Source organism: Natator depressus, chromosome 3 (genome assembly GCF_965152275.1).
Source record: "Natator depressus isolate rNatDep1 chromosome 3, rNatDep2.hap1, whole genome shotgun sequence".
Lineage (NCBI taxonomy): Eukaryota > Metazoa > Chordata > Testudines > Cheloniidae > Natator > Natator depressus.
The window spans coordinates 61654141-61665355 of record NC_134236.1 but is presented as its reverse complement, the minus strand read 5'-3'; the positions used below and the strand labels follow the sequence as shown (position 1 = coordinate 61665355).

The 11215-nt window shown below is 43.1% G+C and overlaps 1 pseudogene; it reads right to left on the bottom strand.

The window, feature by feature from the left end:
* Window positions 1-3248: 3248 nt before the first annotated feature.
* On the bottom strand, window positions 3249-4636 carry LOC141984484 (uncharacterized; annotated as a pseudogene).
* Window positions 4637-11215: the final 6579 nt, after the last annotated feature.

Sequence of the window (11215 nt, the reverse complement as noted above, 5' to 3'; positions counted from 1 at the left end):
CTAGAAACATCATTGCTGAGTCATGGTGACACACAGTCCATTGTGGACATGAGGTTTGAATTGTCCCTGTGATGAAATGTAAATTTCTTGTTTACATCTTCCTCCTTGCTGGAGTATTGACACTTAAATAGAAGATGGCCCTTTAACACCTATCTGGGGTGCTACTATTTCTCTGTCAATGAAAAACTGGCTTGTGTGTGTTACGCAGAATTACACCCTATTTCTGTAATAATCATACAATAGAATCATATAATTTTGCATATAGTGTCACTATGCTTGCTTTAGCTGATTGAGCACCCTGGCCTGAAGGGAAAGGCACAGGAGAAGCGCCATCCACCTCCATAACTGGTATGTCATCCTGGCCTCTAGATCACTCCAATTCTCCAGTGGGGAGGGATTGGTGGCAGAAAGGTAGACCTCCAGATAGACCAGTGGACCCATGCCCCACCAGCTGGCCTGGATTGCCAGTGAAAGGGAGCCCACCTACCACCCATTCCCAACCATCAGGCCAGAGCTCTTGACCCAGCTGACCCGGGCCGAGGAGATCAACAAATAGAGGGCTTGGCAAGCCTCCATCCATGCCAAGTCTCCTGTGAAGAACACATCATCAGCATACACCAACAGGATCACTTGGAAGTCTGGCTCCCGCAAAACTAACTCCTTCATCCTCTTGCGAAGGAGACGGAGAAAGGGCTCAATGGTGATGGTGTAGAGCTGTCCAGACAGCAGAGCAGCCCTGATGCACCCCAGGACCAAAGATGGTGGGTTCAGCCAAGAACCAGTTGAGCTTGACCAGATGCTCCAACAAGGCATACAGCACCTGGAGAAAGCAGTGCCTGATGAAGCAGGACCAGACACCAAATGACCACTGAGTGCCCATAAAATACCTGTGATCCATCCTGTCTAACTCCTTTTCCTAGTTCATGGGCAGGAGACTGAGCAATAGACCACCCCTGCACATGAGATGGAGTAGATCCTGGACCAGATAGAAATTATCAAAGATTGGCTATCCCGGGACGGTGCAGATCTGGTCAGGGTGGCTCATATCTGGCAGCATGGACTCCAGCCATAGTGAGATGGCTTTCACTACAACTGTGTAGTCAATGCTGGTTGCCAGTTCCTTAGGTTGTGGCAGTCCTCCTTATTAGCCCGCAGTGTGAGCATGGCCCACCTGCATGACAGGTTGGAAGGTGTGCAGTGAATCAGGCAGGGTTTGCAGGAAGACAAAGGACAGCCTCCTGATTAACTCACTTGAAAGCAGCCCTGGAGAATTGGATTCTAAACCTGCCCTGGCCACACAGTTCATTTGTAATGCAAGTCATGTCACTAAACCAAGCTTTTCACAGTTGGTCCCTAATTGTGTGTTCGTCATTTTCTGAGTGCTTGACTTGAGACCTGGTGCCTGATTTGCAGAAGTGCTGAACATTCGCAACTGCAACTGAAGTCAATGGGAACCGTGCTTGAATATCTAAAGTGCTATATAATGCTAAATACATACTCTGAAAAATCCGGTCCCATGTGTCTTAGACTGGGCACCAAAATTTAGTAGATATTTTTGACCTTAAACACTCTGTGCCTCAGTTCGCCATATGTAAAATGGGGATAATAGCCACTTGTGAAAATAAGTTCATTAATATTTGTGAATCATTTGGATACCATAGTGATGAGCACCATAGAAAAGCCTATGAAGAAATGAATAAGTCTGACTTCATGGGACCACACATGGAATGATGGGGAGAAAACAACATAATGAATTAACAATAGTCCATTCAGTGCACTGAGTGAGGCAAAAATAGTGTGGAAAACATCGTATGTTATATAACTAAAGACTATCTCATACTGCATACAGAGAAGGGGGCCAAGTGAAGGTTGCACAGATAACCTTAATTCTGGCATTTCCTAACTTTTGAATGCTTGAATTTGCAACCTTAGCGTAGGTTTTAACTTAGTCTTTTGTTTGCAATCATATATAGATCAAATGCTTACTTTCCCAGGTTTCCAAAATTGTACATTTATTTCAGGCAGCTAATCACAATATTTACAGTCCAATAATAAATGTGTCAGTCAGCCATGCTTTTCATATCCATTTGAATGTTAATATTACATCTGAAGAGCTCATTAAAATAGCTATGTATAATTAGTCTGTAAATACCAAGTCTTAAGTGTTTTCGAACATTCTCTTTACAAAAGGGGACAGCCTTCAAAAATAGAAATATTCATAAGCACAACTCCATGTTTAGAATTAATGGGTCAAAAAGTTCAAATTAAAATACTATTTGCAGTGGCTTTTCTATTGCACCAAAAGTGGTCTGAAAATGACCAACATTTAAGAAAAAAGGTCTTTTGTCACCTTAAATTAAACTTTGGTGCAACACACACACACAATGATAGATAGATAATATGTCTATATATGTAGGAAAATCATATTCAGATAATTTTTCCCCCAGTGGTCATCACATGAAGGGTAAAAATCAGGTAGCTCCTATATATTTACTGTCAGAGATGTTAAATTCCAAAAGGAAGAAGAAGAAAGTTGCTTTATCATAGACAGTTGCATTTAAGTCAGTACAATGTGGCAAGGACATGTCCCATCTACTTGTGAACTGCAGCATGCCACCCAGGGCTGGTGCAAGGTTATTTTGTGCCCTAGGTGAAACTTCCACCGTGTGCCCTCCCTCCCCCACCCCTCCCCCCAGAGCATCACTTATTATAAACTTTCAAAAATGAATACTGCATAATGTGGCATTGTTCATGAGAATTAATACGTTTGGCTTGAAAATTTAATAACTTCATTGTTTAGTCTACATATTTAATGAAAATAAATTAATAACCTGACAGTGTTGACATTGTTATTGTTTTCACTTTGCACAACATAGCATGGATCTTAAAATAAATCACATACATTATACACAATACACTGTCACAGAGCAACATGTTATAATTTATAATTTATTTTTCCATGCTTTCAGTTTAGCAAATTTAGAAACAAGTTCCTCCAAGTCAATGCTGTGAGCAATGTCATGTTCTATTGACAAGGTAGATAGCCCAACAAGTCTTTGTTGCAACGTTGATGTTCGCATGTATGTTTTTATCAACTTGAGCTTTGAGAAGCTTCGCTCACCACTGGCCACAGAAACTGGGAGAGTCAAGAGGATGCAAAGAGCAATAACTGTGTTGGGGACACTATCTGTCAGCTTATTTTTCCATATGAAGTTCAATACATCTTGTGGTGATGCACTCTTTTGGACTCATCTTGCAATAGCTTGCAATTCATTGCACAAGTCAAATGCATCAATATTTTTGGATTCACCATGTTCCAAAGCTTGCTCCAGATTCAAGCAATGTTCCATAATTTGCTTTGTTGTTGTATTTTGCAAACTGTAAACATCATATAGGAAGCCAAATACTGAACTAATTTGCTGCATCAATGTGAATCTTTCTTCAACCAAATGTATTGCTGTGTCGATGACTGCAAAGTAAAAGTTCACTTTGAATTTTTCTTTCGGATTATAAATAGGTTCGTCATCTGCTTCATATGTGAACTGCTTCCTCTTTTTTCTAATACGGATTGGATCTGGTTCAAAAGTGCTGGTACATCCAACTCTTCCGCAAGTTCATCTGCATCTACCAACATTTTCTCAAAGCCTGCATCACTTCTGCAGCACACAAGAAACTTCTTGGTTTCTCCAAGTTGATTAACGGCATCACGTTTGTTGAATTCTTTCGCCTAAAGTTGTTTGCTAGTCATGTTGATCTCAAACAATATGTCATACCACACAACAAGAGAAACAAGAAACTAGAAATGGCTTTTGCAAGATCCTTTGCATCAACTTGTGATGTATTGCCAGATGATCCTGTTAGAGTAGTGTCATCATAGATCTCTATCAGAGCATCACAGATGTCACCAAGCTGATAGCAAAGAGGTTTCAAAGTATCGATTGTACTTTCCCATCTTGTTTCACTCAATGGTTTAACTGTGACATTAGATACGTGATGTGTTAGAACTTCCCAGCCACGTGTAGAAGCTGAGAAATACACATAAACACGCTGAACTAAATCAAAGAAGGCTGTTGCCTCCAAGCAACACTTTGCAGCATCATTAACAACCAAATTCAATGTGTCTGTATTCACACTGTCAGTTTTGGGAGGACCATCCTGGGATGGATGGAGAGACTCAGCTAGGAAGTACTGCAGGGCCCTGCTTGCCCTACACTCCTCTCCCTCTCCAATACTACCTAGTTGGAGCCAATCAATTGCTATTTGCATTTGAAGCCATTAATGCAGCTCTACATTTCCCTTTCACCCTGATCTCTCTTTGGGGCACAGTGTCTCTCTGGCTTTGTCCTTCTCTCCCCCCCGGGTCCTGGTTTGCAGACATCCCCAGCCCAGGGCAGCTCCGACCATTCCCTCGCTGACAGAGGCTGGGGCAGGGAGAGGGGCACCGGGGCAGCTCAGCTCTGCGGGTTGCTGTCCTCTCCAGCCACCCGCGCATGAGAGGAGCGCAGACCAGCAGGCACCCAAGCTGTGGGGAAGCGCTTACCTTGGCCAATGCACCGGCATCCTCTTTCTCTGCCATGCCATCGTGCAAGGCTCTTTTGTTCTCGGGGGCAGGGGGAGGGGTGAACGTGCTCTCCATGCCCCCCGCTGGGGCTGAGCGTGGAGGCTGAGCTGAGGCAGCCACCCATTTTCTCGCCAAGCCCAGCTGTCGCCGGGCTCGCTTTTTGGTGCCCCCAAATCTTGGCGCCCTAGGCGGCCGCCTAGTGCACCTAGTGGTTACACCAGCCCTGATGCCACCCTCTGGCTGTACAGTGCCACATCAATCTTGTGGTATAATACAAGGTATCACATCACAGTCCATTAGCAGGAGCAATAAGCCTTTCACTTTGAAATACATGCAACATGTTATATAATATGGAAACATCACTCACAATTTGGATCATCATTGTTTTTACTCTGTTGTGTTTTCGCCTACACAATTTTTTCATACAGTAAAAAGAAAATTTTATCCAGGTCACCCCTCACATATATCTGACATTCCAAAAGTTGATACCATATAAATGTTCATGTAATTCCAAACTCATCCATACTGAGAGAGACAGTACCTCTTTTGAAATGTAGTGTGGTGGCCAGAGGATTCATGAGGCAATGGGAGCAGAATTATACAAGCCCTAAATTGCTGTAATTTGTAGAGTTCCAAAAAATATTCCACAATGTTTCCCAAATCTATGGGTCAGATCCAACTTGCAAAAGCTGGAAAACAGTCAAAAAGTTAGGGGGGGGGGAAACAACCTCCCATTCTTTTTACTGTTTTCATTACATAGTAAAAGGTGAGAAAGTGAGCTTCCTTGATAAGTTCCCCACTTTTTAAAATATCTTTCCCTTCTTCCTGCAGGCCCCCCTAAAAATTAAGTTTTTTTTTTAATTTAAGAAGCTAACAAAACTGTATTTGATGATTAAGTGAACATTTTCATTTCAAAATTTCCGTGAGACTTTTTTCTCTCCCTGAAAAGGTTCTGTAAAAAAATCCCCTTTTACAACCAGCTCTAGTATAAACTCTTCAGGAGAGGGATTGCATATTTATTCACTGTATGAAAGGTCTTGGATGCCTATCACACTGTAATAAAGGGTTAGAATGTTGCCAGAGCACTTGGCTAACAACCCAATTCTTGCAGAAACTGCAGCAAGATTTTCAATGTCAATACCCAGTCAGACCTCGGTTTTACATCACATTTAGAAGACAATGAAGCGCACCCTAACTTGATGCTGGAATATGTCAGTACCATTTCAAAAGTCAGAATGCCATGTGCTGAATCATCAATAACCACTTGGAGTTTTCCTAATAGTGTCTCATGCGAGTATTGACTCAGCCTGAGCTTGATTATCTTATAAGATCTGATGAGATCACAGTTTGAGGGACTATAACTGGAGATACACATTGGCCCAACATAAGTCAGATAAGCAGAAAACTCTGATTCTTGACAGAATTCCAGCATCTTTGTTGAGAATTACCTACACAAGTTTGCACTTGTGTGGCCCATCTCTCAGTGTGTCACAGACCTACAGGCTTGCTCATGGGAAGGAGAAATTGACTTGTGAAGTAGCATCTGCCTCGGGCACCAGAGATCAAAACACAAAGTGAAATGAGAAACCGAACCTACCATCTCAATTTTGTGACCTGGGTCTGAAAAGTATTGAAAACAGAATTTAATTTGATTGAACAGAAGATAATAAGATCTGTGAGTGTCAAGTTGACTGTGGATTTTATGTGCCCTTTTCTGATAGCTGCAATTACAAAGGCATTCGCGCATATAAAAGAGAATGATCTTCAATAGTTGGGTGAACTTCCAGTGAACATGTCAGTGCTGACTGGCCACTATTCAAAGAATGTAAAGGTAGGAGTGTCTGAATCCAAAATAGGAGTCTGACTAAGACCTGAATAATCATTGTCTGAAGAAGAAGAAAACAAACAAAAACACCTTAATAGTTTTACAGAGGTAAGTAGTGATGGTCCAATGAATGAATTAGCCTCCAAGGAGATGAAAAACCTGGACCAAATATGGAAATCATCCCTCCTATCTGATGAAAAATAAACATGATAGGATCTTCTCTATTTAAATAACAAGTAGACAAGACAAGACAAGACATCTATTACAATGAGATAAACTACATCTCTGAGATGTTGTAATATATGATACTTTGAGTTACCTGAGAAATAAAATTATCTCAAAGTCGCATGCATCAGAGTGCCCTATTTTAATTATAAAACAATTTTCCATTTAGAAAAGTTTATTAAAGTTTTTTTTCCCTTTGTGAGAGTGATGTGTCTATCTGTAAAATAATGGAATATGGAATAATAAAGTGGTCGAAGCCCAGGTCTTCTACTGTATCTTTACTGAATTGGCAGACAAGTGTAGCAGCAAAATTCTTGCTACTACCCACATTGATTAAAGGTACTAAAACTAATAGAGTTTTTATAGTTGTCTTAAACTGCAAGAATATGGGCAGATCACTTCCAGAATTAACTGCTAATAAATGCCACAGAAAACTATAGCCATCACCAACTATCTATTCATCTTCACACCCTATGCCAAGTTACCTTCCTGTTCTCCATCTGCAGAATATGAGTAGCTCCCAGAAGAACCACTTACCTCTTACAGCAGGAGAATATGGCCCAGAATTATCAGGGGTCTGCACAGATTAGTCCTAATTCATGTTCTCTTTTTCTCTCACTTCGCATTAACCAACTGCTTAGAGTCTGTCCTTGCCTTCCCTGTGACTCACATGGTTTTGGGGTTGATCTAGTATTTACACAGTTCCATCTGAAGCTATTCTCCCTTCCTTCTCTTTCAAAGAAACTGAGTAACTTCCTCTCTTTAAAAAAGCCTTAAAAATTCCCCTTTTCTCATCTACTCCTGACTAGACTCAGAGCTGGACTGGACACCTGGATCTGAGCTCATTGAATTTTCAGGAGGTTCGGATTCTGATCTCAATCTGAACCCTGAGGCTCATGCCCATCCCTGTGTAATAGTTTTTATAAGGCTCTATTTAGGACACTACATGCAAATAAAACTTATTCTGTTGTATACTAATTGTGTAAGAAACTGAGGGAAAGTGTGGTAGTGTATTTTTGAAAACTGTAAGACAATTGTATCTGTTTGTTGAAGTCTCATCAACAGCTGTTGCCGATTTTGATCATACGAAGTGGAATAAAGCAGGTCAGTCTTTGCATGAAAAACATTCACCTCATTTTTATTATAGAAAAGCTCTAGTCACTTATTTTAACCAGCATTTTCCTTCTTAATATTAGTCCTACGTAACACACAGGAATCAGTTCAAGAAACAGTGATAGTTCAGATACTAAGGAATAGTTGGAGTCTCTACATGTAGGAGGGTCAGTTTGCATTAGTGCATCATCTTGTGTGAATGTAAATTAATAAGGGATCCACAGATGTGTTCACATGTCAGGCAGATGTGGCCGCATGTTTTTTTCCACAGCCTGCTTTCTTTGCTCACATTTCTCTTTGGCTTTTTCTGTTCTGCTATTCTTGATGGCTTTAACCGCAGACCAAGAGGTATGCCGCTATCCTGATCTATTGGCAATAGCAGTTTCCCACGTATTTGGGTTGATTGGCCCATTTTTAGGTGAGCCTGGAGAGTGTCCATCTATCGTTTTTGTTGACCTCCCACCATACATGCTCCCATTTTCAACTAAGGGATAGTGAGCACAATATGACTAAACTTCAGCTGCCTCAGAGGAGTAATCATACAAAAAACTCTCTCTTTAGAAGGAGATTGTAAAAAGAGGAAGCTAAAGTAAATCCCTTAAATCAAAAGAAATTAAAACCTTAGCCCTGCTCTACACTAGGAGTTGAGGTCAAATTTAGCAGCGTTAAATCGATTTAACCCTGCACCTGTCTACACGACGAAGCCCTTTTTTTCGACTTAAAAGGCTCTTAAAATTGATTTCCTTACTCCACCCCTGACAAGGGGATTAGCGCTGAAATTGGCCTTGCTGGGTCAAATTTGGGGTACTGTGGACGCAATTAGATGGTATTGGCCTCCGGGAGCTATCCCAGAGTGCTCCATTGTGACTGCTCTGGACAGCACTCTCAACTCAGATGCACTGGCCAGGGAGACAGGAAAAGGCCCGCAAACTTTTGAATTTCATTTCCTGTTTGGCCAGAGTGGCAAGCTGCAGGTGAGTGCAGAGCTCATCAGCAGAGGTGACCATGCAGAGCTCATCAGCAGAGGTGACCATGATGGAGTCCCAGAATCACAAAAGAGCTCCAGCATGGACCAAACGGGAGGTACGGGATGTGATCGCTGTATGGGGAGATTTCAGAGTAACAGCCGTGTTAGTCTGGGAGTGGGGAGGGGGGAGAAAACCTGGATTTGTGCTGGAAATGGCCCACCTTGATTATCATACACATTGTAAGGAGAGTGATCACTTTAGATAAGCTATTACCAACAGGAGAGTGGGTTTGTGGGGGGTGGGGGTGGGGAGAAAACCTGGATTTGTGCTGGAAATGGCCCAACTTGATTATCATACACATTGTAAGGAGAATGATCACTTTAGATAAGCTATTACCAGCAGGAGAGTGGGGTGGGGGGAGAGAAAACCTTTTGTAGTGGTAAACACACATTTGTTCATGGTTTGTGTGTATAAAAAAGATCTTCTGTACTTTCCACAGTATGCATCCGATGAAGTGAGCTGTAGCTCACGAAAGCTTATGCTCAAATAAATTGGTTAGTCTCTAAGGTGCCACAAGTACTCCTTTTCTTTTTGTATGGGGAGAGGAATCTGTGCTATCAGAACTCCGTTCCAGTTTTCAAAATGCCAAAACGTTTGTCAAAATCTCCCAGGGCATGAAGGACAGAGGCCATAACAGGGACCTGAAGCAGTGCTGCGTGAAACTTAAGGAGCTGAGGCAAGCCTACCAGAAAACCAGAGAGGCGAACGGCCGCTCCGTGTCAGAGCCCAAAACATGCCGCTTCTATGATGAGCTCCATGCCATTTTAGGGGGTTCAGCCACCACTATCCCAACCGTGTTGTTTGACTCCTTCAATGGAGATGGAGGCAACACGGAAGCAGGTTTTAGGGACGAGGAATATGATGATGAAGAGGTTGTAGATAGCTCACAGCAAGCAAGCAGAGAAACCGGTTTTCCCGACAGCCAGGAACTGTTTCTCACCCTGGACCTGGAGCAAGTACCCCCACAAACCCCTGCAAGGCTGCCTTCCGGACCTGCCAGGTGGAGAAGGGACCTCTGGTGAGTATACCTTTTTAAATAGTATACATGGTTTAAAAGCAAGCGTGTTTAATGATTAATTTGCCCTGGCATTTGCGGCCAGTACAGCTACTGGAAAAGTCTGTTAACGTGTCTGGGGATGGAGCGGAAATCCTCCCGGGACATCTCCATAAAGCTCTCCTGGATGTACTCCCAAAGCCTTTGCAAAAGGTTTCTGGGGAGGGCAGCCTTATTCCGTCCACCATGGTAGGACACTTTACCACGCCAGGCCAGTAGCACGTAGTCAGGAATCATTGCAGAACAAAGCATTGCAGTGAATGTTTTCTGGCATCCGTTCTTTATCTCTCTGTGTTATCCTCAGGAGGGTGATATCATTCATGGTCACCTGGTTGAAATAGGGTGCTTTTCTTAAGGGGACATTCAGAGGTGCCCGTTCCTGCTGGGCTGTTTGCCTGTGGCTGAACAGAAATGTTCCCCGCTGTTAGCCATGGGGAGGGGAGAGGGGCTAGCCACGTGGTGGGGGGAGGCAAAATGCAACCTTTTAACAAAAGCACATGTGCTACGTATGTAATGTTAACAGCAAGGTTTACCGTCAAAGAATGTACCCATTGTTCTATAAAATGTGTCTTTTTAAATACCACTGTCCCTTTTTTTTTCTCCACCAGCTGCATGTGTTTCAAGGATCACAGGATCTTCTCCTTCCCAGAGGCTAGCGAAGATTAGAAGGCGAAAAAAACGCATTCGTGATGAAATGTTCTCTGTGCTCATGCTGTCCTCCCACACTGACAGAGCACAGATGAATGCGTGGAGGCAGACAATGTCAGAGTGCAGGAAAGCACAAAATGACCGGGAGGAGAGGTGGTGGGCTGAAGAGAGGGCTGAAGCTGAAAGGTAGCAGCAGCATGATGAGAGGAGGCAGGATTCAATGCTGAGGCTGCTGGAGGATCAAACTAATATGCTCCAGCATATGGTTGAGCTGCAGGAAAGAGCACAGACCGCCGCTACATCCCCTGTGTAACCAACCACCCTCCTCCCCAAGTTCCATAGCCCCTCACCCAGACGCCCAAGAACACGGTGGGGGGGCCTCCAGCCACCCAGCCGCTCCACCCCAGAGGACTGCCCAAGCAACAGAAGGCTGGCATTCAATAAGTTTTAAAGTTTTAAACTTTTAAAGTGCTGGGTGGCCTTGTCGTTCCCGACTCCACCACCCCTCCCAGGCTACCTTGGCAGTTATCCCCCTATTTGTGTGATGAATTAATAAAGAATGCATAAATGTGAAGCAACAATGAGTTTATTGCCTCTGCAAGTGGTGATCGAAGGGAGGAGAGGAGGGTGGTTAGCTCACAGGGAAGTAGAGTGAACCAAGTAAGTGTGTGTGTGTGTGTGTGTGTGTGTGTGTGTGTGTGTGTGTGTGTGTGTGTGTGTGTGTGTGTGTGGCGGTTTCATCAAGGAGAAACAAACAGAAC